Genomic DNA, 22,486 nt, shown 5'->3' on the forward strand with positions numbered 1-22,486 from the left:
AGTGAGAACAAACTTAGAGAAAATATGAATAGAAAACTCATCACTCTGGACTAGAGGCATTGATGTCCTAGATCATCTACCAAAGTAATGTTTAACCGTTTTAAGTGAAAACAAAGACATTAATCCTAGGGTCTAAATAATTATTTAAGTTAGCTAAGTCTCAGACATATTCAGCTTGTTTTTGAAAAATGATTACCCCACCTTGATAAGAGAAAGATAAACTGAGATGGGATTGGGGGAGAGATTAATTAAAGGTCTATTTCCATAGTCTAGGCAGATGATAATGAGGTCCTAGATTAAAGTGGTAAAAATGGGACTACAAGGGAGCATACAGAATTGGGAGACACTAAAGACTTAGAAGAGGCAACTAGGTGGCACAGTGGATAAAGCACCAGTTCTGGAGTCAGGAAGACTCATCTTCCTGAGTTCAAATATGACCTCAGACTAACTGTGTGACCCTAGGCAAGTCACTTAGTCCTATTTGCCTCAATTCTCCATTTATAAAATGAGCTGGAGAAGGAAATAGCAAGTCATTGCAGTACCTCTGCCAAGAACACCCCAAATGGGGTCACAAAGAAATGGACATGACTGAAAAATGACTAAACAACAATAAAGACTTAGGATAGATATAATTTGAAAATTGATTAAGAGTGAATGCTGAAGGAAACAAATCATGACTAGATGAATGATAGTGTCAAGAAAAGAAAATGAAAAGTATGTTTTTGTGAAAAGAGAAATTCAGTTTTAGACATGTTGTATTTTAAGTACAGGTGTGATATCCCAGAGGATACACCCTATAGATAATTAAAAACATGGGTTTAGAACTTGGGAGACATATATGTGAGAGCAGTCTGCTTAGAGGGGAGAGGTGTATCAGTATGTTAGATGAGATTAACAAAAGAAAGAGTACGTGATTCTACTCTGACACTGGTCTGCTTGTGACCACTAGCATGCTTTTTTTTCCTTTCCAATTAAGTGAGTTGAACTCAAGGTTGAGACAAGCAACCAATTAGCAAGCATTTATTAAGCAACTACTATATGCTAGGCATCATGCTAAGCACTGGGAATACAAAAACAAAAATGAAAGTCCCTGTCCTCAAAGAGTTCGTCTTCTAGAAGGACAGTATTGTAGATATAAAGTGTTACTCCTTTAGCTGTGAAAGATTTTATTTGCAGAAAGGGTCAGAAATATGAACAGTTCTAAGTGAATCCCTAAGAGAAATCAGTCTCTGAGAGGAAAATACTGAAAGCAACAGAAAGAAAGAAGTTCCTTGGGGCAGCTAGGTGGCACAGTGGATAGAGCACCAGCCCTGGATTCTGGAGGACCTATGTTCAAATCTGGCCTCAGACATTTGACATTTACTGGTTGTGTGACCCTGGCAAGTCACTTAACCCCAATTGCCTCACCCCCCAAAAAAAAAGGAAAAAAAGAAAGAAGTTCTTCATAGAAAATAAAATGTTTAATGAAAATCCAAGATGGCTATAATGTCTTATTTCCCAGCAGTTCATTTGTATATGACTCCAGAACTAGTCTCTTTTGAGAATCACTCCATTTTGTTCACATATTTGGTCTGTACTCCCCCATTAGGGCTTGCACTGCAAATAACCTAAAGTAGGATGTGCCATTGTATCCTGTTGGGCAACCTGTTCTGAGAATCAGCCTAGTCTGTAGCATCATATTATGCAGAAATCCCTAATCCTTAAATTTGGTAAAAGTTGAAACCTAAATAAGCATTGTATACTCTTCATTCAGGGAGTCTTTTCCTCTTCAGGTGAGACCTCTCTGCTGATGAACTCAAACCTATTTGGTCCAAATTATATTTCTCCGCCAACTTGTCCCCATTCCCAAAACTGACAACAATTTAATCCTGATTACTAGACTTTTTGATACCTACTTGACAATTGTACATTTCCCGTCTCTAGTGTACCATGACAGAAATGAGAATTTTGTGTCTTGTGCTAATGTAGTGATGCATTTCACACTGGGAGACCTTGCTCTAAGGAAGGAGGGTGGGCTTCGCATCAGACGTGGAACACCTGGGAAAACTGACACAGAAGCAGAAAACAGGAGAAAGAAGAAAAGACTTGCTTTGATTTGAGCCCAGCTATGATCAGTTGAGTAGAACCTTTGCAACTACTGTTGAGAACTTCTCTGACTGGAGGAAAGAAGAAGATGCTTTAGTAATTGAAGAGCCGACCAGGGGGAAAAAAAGCCAAGGCTTTGGTTACCTTGCTCTTTTGCTTCCACCTATTGCTTGAGATGGGGAAACTCCCCAGAGAGTCTAATGAATGGAAATGAATAGTTCAGTTGATTTGATTTGCTTGAAAGAATAAATGCTACCTCAGAGCCAAGCCAAGAGAATACACCAGAATATTTTTGTAGATGCTAGGCTTAAGGTATATGTAGTATTTTCACTAAAATACTTAACATTATTTCAGCAGTGATTAAGAAAATCAAAGTCATCAAGGCCTATAATTCAGAGCTGTGAGTTGCTCTGGGTCCATGGGTTTTCCTACTCATATACGCCACTGCCAGATTTCTACAAGTTTATTCCAACTCTCCTCCCCAACAATGTGTGCCATCTCTTCTGGGTGTGGATGCAGGTATAGTGAATGAGTTAGCTCAAGCCAGAGAGAAGGAATCTAGGGAGAAGGGATGAGCCAGATTGTGAAGGAATTATTAAGCATCTACCTTATGATGATGTGGTGGGGGTTTGTCCAGACCTGTGATGTCATCACTATAAGGAACACCCAATGCAGAAAGTCCCTCTTCTGATACAAATAAGCAACTGGTCTATACATTTGACTACTGTCTGGGGCAATGAGATGCTGAGTAACTTTCTCTTCATCATAGAGTAAGTGTGCCAGAGACAAGAATTGGGCTCAAGTCTTCCTGACCCTAAATCTAGCCCTCTATGCACAACACTATATTGCCTCTTAGGTGTACATAAAACTGTGACAAGGTTGACATGGTGACAAGGACACAAAAACTAAACTAAAAACCCAGTCTCTACTTTAAAAGAGTTAATATTCTGTGTTACCTATTTCTCTACCTTACTTTGTATAAGATTATATATGGCAATAATTAAAATGAAGGATAATTCAGATAATGATTGAAAAGTAGCACTCTGGTAGTAAAAACTTAGAAATATCAATAGTTGGCATTTATATTTATTCATCTTAACAATAAAGGGTCATAGTTTGGATTGATAACCATTTTATTCTCCAAATAAACCATGTTATAGGATTCATTTCACTAAAAACCATTTAGAAACATGTTGCAAATGCTAGTCAAGTATCCATTTACATGTTTGCTTAAATTTTCATTTATCATATTATATACTTTGAGAAAAAGAAAAGTTTTGTATTTGCAGAATATAATAATTCCCATTAAAAACAAAAGGTTCTATTAACTGAGCAAAGTAAAAATGACCCAGCTGTTTTTATCCATTATTATTTGGAGAGCAATAAAACCTAAGTTTTCATAGATATGTTGATACTTATCTCTCTGTTTTCTAGAATCTTCATGTAACATCTATGTTTCTCTATTCTCCATGCTCATTGTTTCTTTATCTTCTATTTGACTGGATATTTTGAATTTGAAATTTGAAATAAATTGAATCTGAACTTTTACATATGAAATAGAATTGCCTATGACTGAAAAATTGTCAGTTCAATTTATCTTGACTCATGAGGACTGTGTCTTTTGAGTAACATTGGCACTTTCATGCTTCCTCTGATTTTAGCTCTGTAGGAGGGTTACCCCCAAGGTGAAAGTGATCTTTCTTTCCTCTGAAAGGCACAAATGGCATACTGATACAAGTTACCAATGACATAAATTTGAGAGGGTCAGCTAACACACTACATGGAAGCGTCAGAATTCAAAAAATATATATTTTAATAGTCTAGTATATCAGAATAAATAAGGTTAAACTTAATAGAGGTAAATGTAAAATCTTACTAGGATTCAAAAAGTCAACTTTACAAGTAACAAAATAGGGGACATAATTAGTAAAGTGTTTATGTTTCAAAATATGGACTTTTAGCAGTTTGCACAGTCAATATTAGTAAACAATATGATATGGCAGACAGAAAAGTAATACAAAGAAGATAAGCATAGTGTCCTGACATTGCTAAGAATCACACAGCTTTTAGACCATCTATCAACATTAATGAAGATTTGTTACTCTGAATATATCATGGCCCAAAGACAGAATGAATAAAACACTACAGGAATTGAATCATATCAATTCTAATAATATTTTACTGGATAAGAAACCTGAAAAGAAAGGGAAAGCTTTAGCTTAATGGCAGTAGCAGAGATAGTTTTGTTTTGTATCAAAGAACAATAAGAAATAATCAGCAAGCATTTATTAAATACCTACCAACCATTGTGCTAATTACTAGAGATAGAAAAACATGAAATATTCCCTGCTATAAAGGAGCTTACATTCTAATGGGGAAGTTGTGTGTTTGTGTGTGTGTGTGTGTGTGTGTGTGTATACACAAACATACAAAATGACGACAGGGTAGTTTTTGATGAGATAGTTACTAAGTGCTGGGATAATCAGGAAAAGCTTTATGGAGAATAATGATAACAATAGCTAGCACTTGCATAGTACCTTAAGCTTTGCAAATTATTTTACCTGTGTGATCTCATTTGATACGTACAACAACTCTTTGAGGTAGATGCTACCATTATCTCCATTTTAAAGATGAGAAAAAATTGAACCTAAGATATTTGCCCAGGGTCACACAGCTATGACATAGGAGTTGAAATCAGGTCTTCATGACTCCAAGTGCACTGTGTACAAATACAGAAACAAAGATAGTCCCTGTCTTCAAGGAACTTTTACAAAGACAGTAATGAGCTAGGAATTGTGAAACAAAAAGTGATGGGCAGAAATGGGTACTTTGCTCCAGGAAGTTCCTGGAATGGTGGATGTGAGGCAATAGGGAAGGAGACTGACACACTCCAACCAGGAACAATGGAAGAGTTGATTTGATCTTTTCTTCCATAACTTCAGGGAGGAGGGCTTACAATGCCAAGGTGATTGGTGAATAGAAGGCTAGAAAGTAGGGAGTGAAATGGAGTATATCTGGGACTTTCTTGAATCAAGAGTTCCAGGAGAAGCAGTCCCTAATCAAAAGAGTGGGCCTCCAGGGCAAAAGGTTCTCTCCAGGACAATAAGGCTACAGCAGAGGATGAGCTAACCAAAGAGGAAGAAGTAAAATGAATCATGCTCCTTAGCTTTCCTGAAATAATAGGTGTAAGAGCAAGGCCTCAGGGTGGGATTCCCAGTTTGTGAATAAACTACGAGGAAGTGGCTAAAATTGAAGGAAAACATGATTGGGAATATAAATTGAGATAGATTACACAAGGATTTGTAAACTCAATTTGTACTTATTCTGTAGGCTGGGGGAAGTCATTAACATTTTCAAGCATGAGTTAAAATGATGAGAATGAATAAATGAATTAAAAATGCATTTATTAAGCACTTCTAAGTGTAAAGTTCTATGCTAAGTGCTGAGGATACAAACAAAGAAATCAAGATTCTCCCTGCTCTTCAGGAGCTCACACTCTAATCAGGGGATACAGCACATAAAAGAGAAGTTCAGCAGCAAGCAGGGCAAATGGAAAAGATCCTTAGGTTACATAAATGAGTCAGGCAATAGTGCCTAGGGACTTCAGGACATAGAGACAGGTCAATATCTGGTAAGACCTGGAGGATTTTATATCATAGCACAGCAAATGCTAAGAGCTGGTGCTCCTTCGTGTCCTAGAAAGAACTGAATGGTTGACAAGCATATCATATAATCCATGTGAACAATCGAGCAGCAAGGAGGAAGAGTTCTCCTGGTGTTAGTGGGTCTTCTTCCTGTATAGCTATCTTGGATGGATCTAGGATGTCCTGGGAACCAGGGGAAAGAGAGAATAGAGAAGGGCAACCCTGGTGGTGGCAGTGGCAGGTCTTCCTCAATAGTAAAATATTGTTGTTGTTTGTCCTTCTTTCTCGAAGAGGACCATGACATCAGGGTGATGTCATGACTTGCAGTGAATTGAATTTAAGTGAGGGAAGGCTGGACAAGGTCACCAACCTCACTTTCTCCTCCAGAGCCATCTGGGTCCAGTGGTAAGATATTAATTAGGATGACTGGAAATGGCCCCAGATATTTAAAGCAATTGGGGTAAAGTGATTTGCCCAGGGTCACAAGGTTAGTAAGTGTCTGAGGTGAGATTTGAAGTCAGGTCCACTTGACAACAGGACCAGTGTTCTATCCATTGTGCCACCTAGCTGCCCAATAGTACAACATAAGTACATAATGACGGTGATTTCAATCTCTTTCACTCTGTGGATTTCTATTTTATCTGGTTCATTTTATGATATCTGACCTGAGTAGTACATGTGTGTATTTAGGTATATAATATTAAGGCCTCCTTTTATTTTCTAGAAATATTAAGAAATAATATTTTGACAGTATTTTAGTTTGAAATCCTTGTTAGAATCTGAATGAAAATCCTTATCAGTCTTTCTTTACTAATGCTAAGAAGACAATATCCTATGTGAAGTCCTTGATTTCATTCTTATGAAAGAAATGATCCATCCTAGTAGAAGACAATCAAATTCTGGGAGAGATTCTCCCCAACAAAACTAAGAAATATTTGTCTTGTTCACAATAAACAAACTAGGAGGGAAGAGTCTTTGTTTAAACCAAATTAAGAAAGGTATCTCTTAAATTCACCTCTAGCCGTATTTGAAAGGAAAATCTTTATAGGGCATGATTAAAGAGGAACTGTTCCTTTCTTAACCAAATTGGATGTCCCTTGGTTTTCAGACTAAATCATAAAATGTAAAAAAAAAAAAAAAACTCTGAAATTGACTTTAGTATTTTTATATATGAATATGTGTTCATAGAAATACATATATGTATAAATCCCTGTATGCACATACACACTATATTTCGTGTGTGTGTATGTGATACTGAGGAGAGGACAGGAAAGGCGAAGGGAGGGAAGTAGAGGGGAGTAGGAGATGAAGGAAAGATGCACAGCTCCACAATGAGAAGCCTTCTTCTGGGACTCGAGCACATTCAGTTTTGATTTATTGTTGCAGTTCTTTCCACTTACATTGCTGTGGTCATTATATATTTTGTCTGCCTGGGTCATACTACATTTTACAATAGTTTGTGTCTTATTATGTGTATCTCACATAGAAGATATTAGTAGCATTAATAAGGATTTGAGAGGCAAGATAGCAGGTAACTGGTCTTTTAATTCAGGGAGACCTGTGATAAGTTCTGCCTTGGGTACCTGTTTGCTGAGTGAACCCAGGCAAGTCACTTAATCTCTCAATGCTCCCATGCAAACCTTTAAAACTATAAATTGCATCACAGATAGGTATACATAGCTTCCTCTCTAGGAATCCTCACTTCTCCTCTTATATCAGTGAAATCATAGATCTAGTACCACAGCAGGCTTGGCTTGATTTTTTTTTAATGGCCTCATTAACAGAAGGTAGATTCTTATCTAGATTTAGGCAAAGTAAGAAGTCAGTCTGTACACCTAATTTTCACTGTTTTTCAACTGTAGGGAAAGAAAGAATATTGAATCCTGATGGTCATTAGGATTGTGCAGGGGCCAGTTTATAAAGAGAACTGACTGTTAAATTTTGGGGGTGAGAATATACACCTCAAAAATAGAATTGTTGATTTTCTAGACTTAAAAAAAAAAGTGAGAAATGGTAATAATGCGGATTGAACTTAAAAGTATGTGTTGGGAACTTTTTGTTTCCTTAAGAGCTAGCTTTGAAACATTTGCCAGCATACTCTTGCACCATGTGTATGTGTATAGGGCGGGCTGGCCAAGGCATGCCACTACTCCCAGACACACCCTATCAATGATAATGATAATTTTTGTTGAATTCTTGTGATCTGATTTGAGCAAATCATCTATCACATGCCTCATTCTTTCTTCTCTAGAATTTTATGAAGACTAATTATAAAAGGTTTGGGGCTTAGTTTGATTATTGACCTATCTTAGTAACACTACACACCCAGAGATAACACATTTACATACACTATAACCTTGTATTGCTTGATGATATATTTGCTACTTTGAGGGAAATAAAAGAGATAGCAAGAAACTTGTTTTTTACCTTGGCTGCTATAGCAAGAAACTTGTTTTTTACCTTGGCTGCTAAGTTAGAAAAATTGGAATTCTGTGATCCCAGCAAACACTTTCTAGCATTTGTTTTTCTCTTTTGACAGCCAGCACGGTGACAAATGGATTGGTTGGGTTTTTTGGAAGTTTGCAAGTTTTGAGAAGAAATCTCAGTGAGTTTCTAGATTCCACAAGAAAGAAACACTGAGGAACTGAAGTATGAGTGATTCCAATTCTCAAAGGTTCTTTGTTTCTTTTCTGATTGAGAGTGAAGCTATATGTAGGAGGTAGGTAGTACAATTGTCACCAGCTTTATTCTGGCTGAATAAGGAAGGTCAATATATTATCATATCAGGGAGGAGGTAATTACAGAGACAAATCCCCAAGTAACAATAAAGACATCCATGACAGCTTGCTGAAAACAGCTGTAAAATTTCTTTTTTTGAGTGGGGAAAAAGAATAACTGAAATGTGAGTACTTAAATGACAGATGAAGGTAGATGATAGGGAAAAGGCACTATTCTTAATGTGTCTTCTAGGGTTGTTTTTTTTGTTTTGTTTTGTTTTGTTTGGGGGGGTGCAATAGAAATGTTACACTTTGAAGACTGAATTCAAATTGATTAAATAACAAGTCAGTTTGTCAATAAAAGAGATTGGGCTGTGGTTTGGGGCAGTGATTTTTTTTCAGACTGCTTAGTGTACTTATAGTATCTACCTTTATATGAAATGTTTTTTAAAACGTAATTTTTAAAAGTTGCAAAAAAAATAAAAGTTTCCAGCTTAAAAACTTTCACTTGAGCAATAATATATACTTTGATGGATCTATGGTTTCTCCAATATGGATACCCTGTTCACTGATGTAGATTATACCCTTCTAATCATGCTCATTCTATATAGTTCTTATCCATATTTCAATGGATTTGTGTTCTCATTAATGTGAATACTCTAATTCAGCAGCTTACTAATATTCCACACCTCCTCAGCCTTGCATATCTCTTCACAAGTTCTCCTATAAATCCTATAGAAGGGGTCCACCCAATGGGCTAGGGTCTTTCCACTAATTTCCTAGCATTGCATGAATATCGTTGGAGCCATGAGCTACCCAGTATCCCTTGCTCTCACTATGTGACTGGCTGATATTTTTTTCCAATCAAATATTTTTCCAATGACATCCTTGACACTGTTTTGTCTGCACAATTCTTTATTTGTAAAAGGCTATACCTAAATAGGCCCATTATACACCTCTTCTTGGACCTTTGAGTGATCCTCAGTTTCAATTTTTGGAGACTAGGATATTCTGGTATACACAGTAATATAGAATCACCGGAAGAGTATTACTGTTTAACAGATATGTCTTAAATTCTCCAAAGGCTTATGAGCCTGCTCTCCCAAACTTAGTCAATTCTGTCCCTGACTCATTGCCTATTTTCAATATCTGCCCAAAATACATACCCTAATAGATGAGCTCTATGGGCTGTCCATATAATCACTTATCGTGATATGAACAATAAGCTTTCTTCATCCACTTTCTCCCTTTGTAAGCAATTAGGATGATTTTAGGGGGGAGGAAATGACTATAGAACTCATCTAGCAGGATTTGCAAGGAATTAAGACTATGAAATCAACACAATGGGATCTATGAGCAGAAATATCTAGAAAATCTTTACCATTTATAGGGGAACCTGCTTTATGTTCTGTACTGAACATAAACAATGATGGTGTCAAATAGTTTTGGTGCCATTTATTTGCCTCATGTGATAATAGTCACAGGTTTATTAAAGTTATTTCAAGAAGAGAAGAAAGGGAGGCAAGGAGGGAGGGAGAGGGGGAAAAGGGAGAGAGGAAAAGAGGGAGAGAGAATAAGTACACTTTTTTAGAGGAAAGCCATTAAAATGGAATTTTGCTTTACCAAATGCTTTTTTTTTCTAGTCAACAAACAATAAGCACAATATCATCTGGTATTCTATATACCCTTCAGTCAATTGTCTTACTGTAAAGATATGATCTACTGTAGAAAATCATCTGGGAAATCATGCCCATTTCCTTCTCATACCTTCATCAAAGATGCTCTCAGTGCATGTATAGCCTATGCTGATAAATTTTTTGTAGAGATAACAAAGTAGAGAGTTAATGATAGTCTTTCATTCACTATTTTTTAAAATTGAGATTGTAAAGTCCATTTTTAAAGCCTTTGGTAACCTTTCAGATACCATGAGGATTGATTTCTCAATGTCATCAAAACTGTATTGCCTCTAGCTTGAAATATTTGTGTGTCCAGTTGCTTTTTCCACCTTTTTTTATTAAGTGCCATTTCTAATTTGTATTGTAACAAATCTGGGACAAACATGACAGTCCAAATATATTGACTGAGTCCTCAGTGAGGAAAATTGTTTTTTCCCTCTATTGCTTCTCACTATTTTAAGAGGTAATATTGCTCATAATCTATCACCCTTCTGTGCATGATTTTAAGTTTACTTTTTGTCTTTTCATTATGATACGTGACTCATACTGGTAAAGATTTTCTGGTAAATGTATCCAATTAGTGTCAGTATCTATTTCTTTATTCATTTCTCATTTTCTTTTGTACCAGCAATTGTTTGTAATAAATAAAGTTATTCACAAAAATTAAGAGAAAATATACTAACTTTTTTTTTACAACAAACAATATAGTTCTAACATATAACCTGGGTAGATACAAAGCAATGAAAAAAAGCTACAGACTATCAAGATACATAATATCAAGTAAAGAAAATTAAACAGGCAAAGCAATAATAGCAATATATAAAAATATTTACTATGATTAAGTTGGCTATAAACTAGGAAAGCAAGAATGGTTCAAGAATAATGCAATAATATTTTTTTAATTTAAAACCAAATGATTTTGACAACTGACCCAGAAAAAACTTGACAAGGCATAACACCCATTTATGCTAAAAGTTCTACAAAGCAAGGGCATAAACAGACCTTTTTAATATCATAAAATAGTACATATCTTAAATCCAAAGCTAGCATTATATACAACAGCCAGATGTTATAAGCTTTCATAGTAAATATTGAAGTAGAGAAAAATTATCTCTTTCTTAGCTGTTATTTGATATAGCTCTAGATACTATAACAATAATAATTAGACAAAATAAATAAAAGGATAAATACAGACAAAGAAGGGACAAAACTATTCCTGTTTACTGATGCCATGCTTTTTTTATTTATAAAAATCAAAGGAACTAAATGAATAAATGAACTAATTGAGCCAAAACTTCAGTAAAGTAGCAGAATCTAAAATAAGCCTATACAAAATCAAAAGCATTTCTATATAGCAATAGAAATACTAAAAAGAAAAGGCCTACTCAAAAGAACTACAAATGCAAAACTGTCTTAGTGTCATTAAACTAAGGCACACTCAAAACATCTACAGATATAGAATTACAAAGTAGTCCTTAGAGAAATAAATGATGAAATACTATAGTGGCATGGCCCAGTTAAAAGCCCCAAACAAAGGATATTCAGTGCTTATGACTTGGCCATGCCACTGTAATAAAAGTGGCAATACTACACAAATTGACAAATTTAATGTAATACCAATCAAACGACAAATGAAATATTTTCTAGATCCAGAAAAATAATCACAAAGTTCATCTGGATGAACAATCTAGAATCAGAAGAGAAAAATAATGAAAAAGAATTAAGAATGAAAGGGAGATATTAAAGCCAGACCTCAAAGTATATCCTATATCAGTAATTATCCAAATTATTTAACAAGAAGCCTACCTGAAATCAAAACAGACTACCCAGTACCCACAGCTCCAAGCAAGACTCTGGAGTTATCGTTTGACTTAAAATAATCAAGACATCCAATGAGAAATTATAGTAAGTGATTTCTTCCAACTGAAAATATCACAAAAGGTCATGCAGAAGCCTAAGGGCAATGAGAAAAAGGACCACTGGCAAAGCCAGCACCAACACAGGCTAGGCACCTAGCACAGTCAGAGAGAGGCTTAGGACACATGTAGCCTGCAAGACTTTGCATTCAGAAGCAAGAACAGAGGCTCCCCCAAGAAAACCCCACAATGATTTGACAATCTCTAGGTTGTCAAAAAGCCACAGGTTAAGAACCTTTGAAATACCAGGGGGCAGCAGTAGTCAGCATCCGGCATGGCTCAGAGCAAGACAGCCCAGAACCACAGGGGCTCTTACTGTAATATATTTCTAAGATGCCAGAAAAGGCCCTGAAGATCTGATACTATGAAGGTCAAAGATCCAGGATGGACTGATTTCAAAGAGCAAAGGATAGCCAAGAAATCCAAACAATTTAGGGAGTAGCCAAGTAAAGCTAAACCACCCCACCAAAAGTGTAAATCTGGCTGGAGCCCAAGTAAACCAAAGAAAATTCTGATCAAGATGAAAAATCATCATAGATCTAGAGATCCCTCCAAAGAAAAGGCAAAGTCCTTAATGACTGCAAGCAGAGACTTGTAGGAAAAGACAAATTTTCTACAAGGAGTATATGAATACCAAGAAGAAATGAAGCAAGAGATAAAAAAAAATTCTGTAGGAAAGAATTAGAAGAACAATAAAGAGTTTAGAGAGGTAGATAGAGTGAGGAAAACTAGTGGTTGCGTGAGATTGCCTCTTAAATAATGAGGAAATTGTAAATAAATTATGGGTTTTTTTTAAAATAAAATTATTTTATTATTTTCCAGTTACATATAGAAATAGTTTTCAACATTTGTTTATATAAGATTTCCAATTTCAAATTTTTCTCCCTCCCTCCCCTCCCTCCCCCCTCCCCAAGACAGCAGGTAATCTGATATAGGTGTATATATATATATATATATATATGTGTGTGTGTGTGTGTGTGTGTGTGTGTGTGTGTGTGTGTAAAATAAAATTAAACATATTTCTGCATTAGTCATGTTATAAGAGAAGAATCAAAGCAAAAAGGAAAAACCTCAAAAAAGAAAAACAACAGCACCAAAACCAAAAGAATTAGTATGTCCAATCAGCATCCATATTCCACAGTTCCTTTTTTTTTCTAGATTTAGAGAGCCTTTTCCATCATGATTCCTTTGGGACTTTCTTGTACCATTAGATTGGTGAGAAGAATCTAGTCTATCACAGTTGATCAACACATAATGTTGATGATACTGTGTATAATGTTCTTCTGGTTCTGCTCATCTCACTCGTCATCAGTTCATGCAAGTCCTTCCAGGTTTCTCTGAACTCCTCCTGCTCATCATTTCTTGCAGCACAATAGAATTCCATTACATTCATATACCACAACTTGTTCAGCCATTCCCCAATTGATGGACATGCCCTCAATTTCCAATTCCTTGCCACCACAAAAAGAGCAGCTATAAATACTTTTGTCCATGTGGGTCCTTTCCCCTTTTTTCTGATCTCTTTGGGAAGAAGACCCAAAAGTGGTATTGCTGGGTCAAAGGGTATGCACAGCTTTATAGCCCTTTGGGCATAATTCCAAATTGCTCTCCAGAATGGTTGGATCAGTTCACAGCTCCACCAATAATGCATTAGTGTCCCAATTTTTCCACAGCTTCTCCAACATTTATTATTTTTCTTTTTTGTCATATTAGCCAATCTGATAGGTGTCAGGTGGTACCTCAGAGTTGTTTTAATTTGCATCTCTCTAATCAATAGTGATTTAGAACATTTTTTCATTTGGCAATATATAGCTTTGATTTCTTCATCAGAAAACTGCCTGTTCATATCCTTTGACCATTTCTCAATTGGGGAATGACTTGGATTCTTATAAATTTGAATTGGCTTCCTATATATTTTAGAAATGAGGCCTTTATCAGAAGTACTGGCCATAAAAATTGTTTCCCAGCTTTCTGCATCCCTTCTAATTTTGGATGCATTGCTCCTGTTTGTACAATTTTTAAAAAAATTTAATGTAATCAAAATCATCCATTTTGCATTTCATAATATTCTCTACCTCTTGTTTGGTCATAAACTGTTTTCCTTTCCAAAGATCTGAAAGGTAGACTATTCCTTCTTCTCCTAATTTACCTATGGTATCACCTCTTATGTCTAAATCATGTACCCATTTTGACCTTACTTTAGTATAAGGTGTCAGATATTGGTCTATGCCTAATTTCTGCCATACTATCTTCCAGTTTTCCCAGCAGTTTTTGTCAAATACTGAATTCCTATCCCAGACACTGGAGTCTTTGGGTTTATCAAACACTACATTACTAGTGTCATTTACTACTGTGTTTCCTGTGCCTAGCCTATTCCATTGATCCTCCACTCTATTTCTTAGCCAGTACCAGATAGTTTTAATGACTGCTGCTTTATAGTAGAGCTCCAGATTTGGTACTGCTAACCCACCTTCCTGTGCATTTTTTTTCATTATTTCCCTTGATATTCTTGACTTTTTGTTTTTCCAGATGAATTTTGTTATTATTTTTTCTAGATCTATAAAATAATTTTTAGGTAGTCTGATTGGTATGGCACTGAATAAGTACATTAATTTAGGTAGAATTGTCATTTTTATTATATTAGCTCTGCCTAACCATGAGCAACTGATATATTTCCAATTATTTAGATCTGATTTGACTTGTGTGAAAAGTGTTTTGTAATTATGTTCATAGAGTTCCTGGGTTTGTCTTGGCGAGTAGACTCCCAAGCATTTTATATTATCGACCGTTACTTTAAATGGAATTTCTTTTTCTATCTCTTGCTGCTGGACTTTTTTGGTTGTGTATAGAAATGCTGATCATTTATGTGGAATTATTTTATATCCTGCTACTTTGCTAAACTTGTTAAATGTTTCAAGTAATTTTGGGGGTTTTTTTGTTTGTTTTTTTGTTTTTTCTTGTGGGGCAATGAGGGTTAAGTGACTTCCCCAGGGTCAACACAGCTAGTAAGTGTCAAGTGTCTGAGACCGGATTTGAACTCAGGTCCTCCTGAATCCATGGCCAGTGCTTTATCCACTGTGCCACCTAGCTGCCCCCTCAAGTAATCTTTGAGTTGATTCTCTAGGCTTCTCTAAGTATACCATCATATCATCTGCAAAGAGTGATAGTTTTATTTCCTCTTTGCCTATTCTAATTCCATTAATTCCTTTTCCTTCTCTGATTGCTAAAGCTAACATTTCCAGTATGGTATTAAATAATAGAGGTGATAATGGACAACCCTGTTTCACCCCTGATCTCATTGGGAAAGTCTCTAACTTATCTCTATTACATATAATGCTTACTGATGGTTTTAGGTAGATGCTGCTTATTATTTTAAGGAAAGCTCCACCTATTCCTAAGCTCTCTAGTGTTTTTATTAGGAATGGGTGCTGTATTTTGTTAAAAGATTTCTCTGCATCTATAGAGATAATCATATGATTTTTGTTAGTTTTCTTATCAATGTGGTTGATTATGTTTTCCTAATGCTGAATCAGCCCTGCATTGCTGGTACAAATGCCACCTGGATCACTTGCTATAATCTCCTTGTTAATATCTTATTTAACATTTTAGCATCAATATTCATTAGGGAAATTGGTGTATGATTTTCTTTCTCTGTTTTTGCTCTGCCTGGTGTTGGTATTACCAACCACATTTGTGTCATAAAATGAATTTGGTAGATCTCCTTCACCTATTTTCCTAAATAATTTGTATAAAATTGGAAATAATTGGTCTTTAAATGTTTAGTAGAATTCACTTGTACATCCATATGGCCCTGGGGATTTATTCTTAGGGAGTTCATTAATGGCTTGTTAAATTTCTTTTTCTAATATGGGCTTATTTAAGGCTTTTTTTTTTTTTACTCTTCAGTTAACCTGGGCAGTTTGTATTTTTGTAAATATTTATCCATTTCATTTAGATTGCTAAATGTATTGGCATACAGTTGTGCAAAATAGTTCCTAATTATTGCTTTAATTTCCATTTCATTGGTGGCAAGATCACCACTTTCATTTTTGATACTGGTAATTTGGTTTTCTTCTTTCTTTTTTTTTAGTCAAATTAACCAGTGGTTTATCTATTTTATTGGTTTTTTTCATAAAACCAACTCTTAGATTTATTGATTAATTCTATAGTTTTCTTGCTTTCAATTTTATTAATTTTTCCTTTAATTTTCAGGATTTCTAATTTAGTATTTAATTGGGGAATTCTAATTCATTTTTTTTCTAGCTTTTTAAGTTGCATGCCCAATTCATTGATCTCTTTCTCTTTCTTATTCCTGTAAGCAGTTAGAGCTATAAAATTTCCCCTAAGCACTGCTTCAGCTGTATCCCATAGATTTTGGTATGCTGTCTCATTATTGTCATTCTCTTGGATAAAGTTATTGATTGTTTCTGATTTGTTGTTTGACCCACTCATTCTTTAGAATAAAATTATTTAGTTTCCAATTGAATTTCAGTCTACCTTTCCATGGCTTTTTATTACATGTAGTTTTTATTACATCATGATCTAAGAAGGATGAATTTATTATTTCTGCCTTTCTACATTTGACTATGATGCTTTTGTGCCCTAATACATGGTCAATTTTTGAAAATGTGCCATGTACTGCTGAGTAAAAGGTATATTCCTTTCTATTCCCATTCAGTTTTCTCCAGACATCTATCATGTCTAACTTTTCTAGTATTCTATTCACCTCTTTCATTTCTTTCTTATTTATTTTGTGGCTAGATTTATCTAATTCTGAGAGGGAGAGATTCAGATCCCCCACTAGTATAGTATTACTAATTCCTCTCATTTAACTTCTCCTCTAAGAATTTGGATGTTATACCACTTGGCACATACATGTTTAATATTGGTATTACTTCATTATCTATAGTACCTTTTAGCAAGATGTAGTTTCCTTCCTTATCTCTTTTAATTAGATCTATTTTTGCCTTTGCTTTGTCTGAGATAAGGATAGCTACCCCTGCTTTTTTTACTTTAGCTAAAGCATAATATATTCTGCTCCAGCCTTTTACCTTTACTCTGTGTGTATCTCTCTGCTTCAAATGTGTTTCTTGTAAACAGCATACTATAGGATTCTGGTTTTTAATCCACTCTGCAATTCACTTTCGTTTTATGGCAGAGTTCATCCCATTCACATTCACAGTTATTATTATTAGCTGTCTTTTCCCCTCCATTCTATTTACCCCCTTTCTACTTTCCCCCCTTCTTTCACCCTATTCCTCCTCACCAATGTCTTGCTTCTTACTCCTGCCTCCCCGAATCTGCCCTCCCTGTTTATCACCCCCTCCCGTTTCTTTACCCTTTTCTCCCTTGCTTTTGCCCTCCCTTCTATCATCACCCTTTCCCCTTACCCTTTTACTTCCCTAAAGAATAAGCTAAGTTTCTTTATCCAAATAAACATATATGTTATTCCCTCTTTGAATCAAATCTAGTGAGAGTAGGGTTGAAACAATGTTCACCCCTCCTTTCTTTTCCTCTATCGTAATAGGTTTTTTTACCTCTTCATATGATGTAATTCACTCCATTCCACCTCCCCTTTCCTCTTCTCCCCATAAACTCACTTTTTAAACCCTTAATTTTCTTGATATCATCACCTCAAAGACAGTTTATATTTATACCCTCTGTGTATAATCCTTCTGTCTGCCCAAATACATATACAGTTCTCAAGAGTTATAAGTATTATATTCCCATGTAGGGATGTAAACAGTTTAACCTTATTAAGTAACTTTTTGTTTTTCTCCTGTTTACCCTTTTAAATTTCTCTTGAGTCTTGTATGTTAAGATCAAATGTTCTTTTGAGATCTGGACTTTTTATCAGGAAACCTTGAAAGTCCCCAATATCATTGAATGTCCATCTTTTCCCCTAAAAGATAATGCTCATGACTTCCAGGGTGAAGCCAAGATGGCAGAAGAAAGGCAGCGAGTTCTCAAACTCATGACACAATCACTCCAAAAAACACACAAATAACACCATAAGAAAATGCCCAGAGCAGCAAAACTCACAGAAGAATGTGCTGAAATTATCTTCTAACCAAGAATGGCTTGGAAGGTCAGAAGGAGGGAGCTGCTGTGCTAATAATACAGGAGTCGAGCCCAACCCCATGGTCACCCTGACACAAATCCAGTCCCAGGAAGGCCTTACCAGAGAAGGAGACCCCCAGAGCCTCTGAATTAGCTGAAGCACCAGTGTCATCTGGAACTAAGCTCAGTCTGGTGAGAGGGCTAAGCCCTGGGCAGGGGGGAGACTACAGGGGTCTCTGCTTGTGCTGAGGCAGAACTTGGATTTTTCACCCCTGCTGAGAACCATGATGTAGGCTTGAGTAGCAGTGGCCCAGGTGGGGGAGGGGCACAGGCTCATCAGAACTAACAATCACAACACACAAAGCTGGTAGATTAGCAAGTTGTTCTGGGGTCATCTAGGACCAGGGAACAGGCCAGGCAAGTGAAGAACCTGATCCTCCTTAAATCATACCACCTGGGACTTCTGAAGCTTGGGATACTGCAGCCTGGAAATAGTACCCCACTTTAAAGAGCTAAAAGTCAAGTAAAAGAAAGGCAAGATGAGCAGACCAAGAAAGGTGAGGACGATAGAAAGTTTCTTCAGTAACAAGGAAGACCGAGGTGCACCCTCAGAGGAAGATGTCAACATCAGAGCCCCTATATCTAAAGCTTCCAAGAAAAATATGAATTGGTGTCAGGCAATAGAAGTGCTCAAAAAGGACTTTGAAGATATAGGTAGAGAGGTAGAGGAAAAAATGGAAAGAGAAATGAGGGTGATGCAGGAAAGACATGAGAAAAAGTCAACAGCTTGAAAGGTCAAATTGGCCAAATGGAAAGGGAGGTGCAAAAGCTCTCTGATGAAAATAATTGCCTAAGAATGAGGATTGAAAAAATGGAACCCAGTGACTTTATGAGAAACCAAGACACAATAAAGCAAATCCAAATAAATAAAAAAATAGAGGGCAATGTGAAATATCTTCTGGGAAAACCTGCTGACCTGGAAAATAGGTTCAGGAGAGATAATTTGAAAATTATTGGTCTACCTGAAAACCATGATCAAGGAATGGGCTTAGACATTATCTTCCAACATATTCTCAGGGAAAATTGCCCTGAAATTCTAGAAGAAGAAGCTAAAATAGAAATTGAAAGAATCTACTTATCACCTCCAGAAAGAGATCCCCAAAGGAAAATTCCTAGGAATATTATAGTCAAATTCCAGAGCTCTCTGGTTAAGGAGAAAATATTGCAAGCTGCCAAAAAGAAAGAATTCAAGTACTGTGGAGCCCCAGTCAGGATAGCACAAGATCTAGCAGCTTCTACATTAAAGGACCTAAGGGCATGGAATATGATATTCCAGAGGGCAAAGGAAATTGGATTACAATCAAGAATCACCTACCCAGCAAAACTCAGCATAATCTTTCAGTGGAAAAAATGGGACTTTAATGAAAAAGGAGACTTTCAGATATTTGTGATGAAAAGACCTGAACTGAATAGCAAATTTGACTTTCAAATGCAAGACCCTAGAGAACCATAAAAATTTGGAGCTGGTGGACATACCTGGGGTCGTACAGTGGGCGACTGTCTTGTGTCTGAGGCTGGGTTTTGGCTGGGATCCCCCTGGGTCCAGGGGTGATGCTTTGTCCACTGTGTCACCTAGCTAGGTGATGACATCTTTAGGGTTAAATTGAGGGGTGAAGGGAATGCATTGGAGGAGGGGGAAGGGCAGAGGTGAAATCCTACATGAAATAAACAGGAAAAAGCTTATGGAGTGGGGGAAGAGATGGAAGAGGAGCAGGGCAGTAAATGAATTTTACACTCATCAGAAAAGGCTCAAAGACCTTAAACTCAAGGAGGGACTAACACACATCCAACTGGGTGGAATAATCTATTTAATCTGGGCAGTAAATGAGCCTAACTCTTATCAGAATTGGCTCAAGGATGGAATAACACTCAACTGGGTGGAGTAATCCCTTTAAGCCTGCAGGAAAATAGGAGGGGAAGGGGATAAAGAGAGAGGGGCAAAAGAAGGAAGGGCAGAGTGGGGGAGGAGACAGACAGAAGCAAATCCCTTTTGAAGAGTGGTAGGATGAAAGAAGATGGATAATAGAATACATATCATGGGAAAGGGTATAGGATGGAAGGGAAACAGCTAACAATAGTAATCATGAAAAGGGGGGAAACTATACAAAAAATATTTATAGCAACTCTTGGTGGAGGCTAAGAATTGAGAATCAAGGGGATGTCCATAAATTGAAGAATGATGGAAAAAGCTGTGCTATATGATTGTAGTGGAATTGTCTTGTGCTACAGGAAATGACAAACAGGATGATCCCAGAAAAACCTAGAAAGATGAATGAACATCGATGTATAGTGAAGTGAGCAGAGCTGGGAGGACATTGTGCATAGTGACGGCAGTATTGTTCAATGAGCAATTGTGAATGACTTAACTACTCTCCGCAATGCAATGATCCAAGACAATCCCAAGAAACTAATGAGGAAGCTTACTATGCAAGCCCATAGAAAGAACTGATAAAAAGAACACTTGTGGTTCGTACATATATAACCTGGTTGCAACCTTGTGGAGGGGGGAGGAAAGGGAGGGAGGAAGGTAGAAAAATTTGGAACTCTAAATCTTATGAAAATAAATGTTGAAAACTACCCTTATATATAACTGGAAAAATAAAATAAATGTTTGTTGCTGAGGGGAAAAAAAAGAGAAAGAGAGAGAGATTGCTCAGTTATGCTAGGTAATAGATTCTTGGCTGAAATCCAAGCTCCTTTGCTTTCTGGAATATCATATTCCAAGCTTTGTGATCCTTTAATGTTGAAGCTGCTAGGTTCTGAGGAATCCTGACTGTGGCTCCATGATACTTAAATTGCTTCTTTCTGGCTGCTTGGAGTATTTTCTCCTTCACTTGATAATTCTGGAATTTGGCTACAATATTCCTTGGAATTTTCCTTTTGGGGTCTCTTTCAGGAGGTGATCAGTGGAGTCTTTTGATGATTTTATCCTCTGATTCTATAATATCAAGGCAGTTCTCCTTAATAATTTCCTGGAATATGGTGTCTAGACTCCTTTTTCTGATCATGGCTTTTAGGCAGTCAAGTGATTCTCAAATTGTCTCTCCTGGATCTGTTTTCCAGGTCAGTTGCCTTTCTAATGAAGTATTTCACATTTTCTTCTATTTTTTCATTCTTTTGATTCTGCTTGACTGATTCCTGGTGTCTCATGGATTCATTATCTTCCAATTGTCCAATTTTAATTTTTAAGGCATTGTTTCCTTCAATGAGATTATGCACCTTTTTTTCCATTTGACCAGATGAATTTTTTAAGGAATTGTTTTCTTCAGTCAATCTTTGTGCTTCCTTTTCCAAGCTGCCAATTCTTTTTTCATAATTTTCATGTGTTACTTTCATTTCTCTCCCCATTTCTCTCAATTGATTTTTTAAATCCTTTTTGAGCTCTTCCAAGAAGGCTTTTTGTTCTTGAGACCAATTCATCTTCCCTATTGAGGCTTCACATGTAGGCAATTTGGGAGTACTGTCCTCATCTGAGTTTGTGTTTGCCTCTTCCCTGCAGATACAGAAGCTCTCAATGGTGAGAGCTCTTTTTTGTTTCTTACTCATACTGCAGCTTTTTTTTTTTTAAGTTGAGGTCTGCTCTGAGGGCACCAGGGTCCCTGTTTCAAGATTCTTGTCCTGGGGTATAGGGGCTATGTCACTGGCTTTCTAAACTGAGGCCTCTATGGCTTGTGGATTTCTCTCTGCCCTAGCCTTGCTGGCTGCATGCTGGGATTGGTAGGCCTGGTTGTGCCTGTCCTATGGGTGGCCATCCAGTTGGCAACCTGCCCTCCTGGCTGGTGCAGGTGGGTTTTGCCACTGTCCTGCTGTGCCACCAGCTTGTTGAGCCAGGATCCAGGGGTCACATTTGCTCAGCTGTGGCCCACAGCTTCCTGCTGACTTGCTCAACCATCTTGGCACTGCGCTGCCACGGTACGCTGTGCCTCCCTTTTGCCCCAGTGAGACTGACTTTTCCTGAACTCTGCTAAATTATCTCTGGTTGGAAGACTGTGTCTCTCTGTCTCTTTGAAGGTTCTGTAGTTTCAGAATCCATCTAGAGACTTGATTTAATGTTCTTCTTGAGGGAACAGAGGAGAGCTCAGGCGACTTGCTGGCTACTCTCTGCCATCTTTGCTAAATAAATTATGGCACATGACAATAGAATATTATTGCATGATAAGATATGATAAAAAGAGACCATTTCAGAGAATACTGAACTGATGCAAAATGTAGTTATCAGAACCAAAAGAACAAATTATACAAAGAAAGTAACATTTTAAAGAAAAAAAACTGGAAGACTAAAAAACTCTGATTAGAGCAATAAGCCATCATGTTTCCGCATCTTCCAC

The sequence above is a fragment of the Dromiciops gliroides genome, chromosome 5, assembly GCF_019393635.1.
Source record: "Dromiciops gliroides isolate mDroGli1 chromosome 5, mDroGli1.pri, whole genome shotgun sequence".
NCBI classification, from domain to species: domain Eukaryota; kingdom Metazoa; phylum Chordata; class Mammalia; order Microbiotheria; family Microbiotheriidae; genus Dromiciops; species Dromiciops gliroides.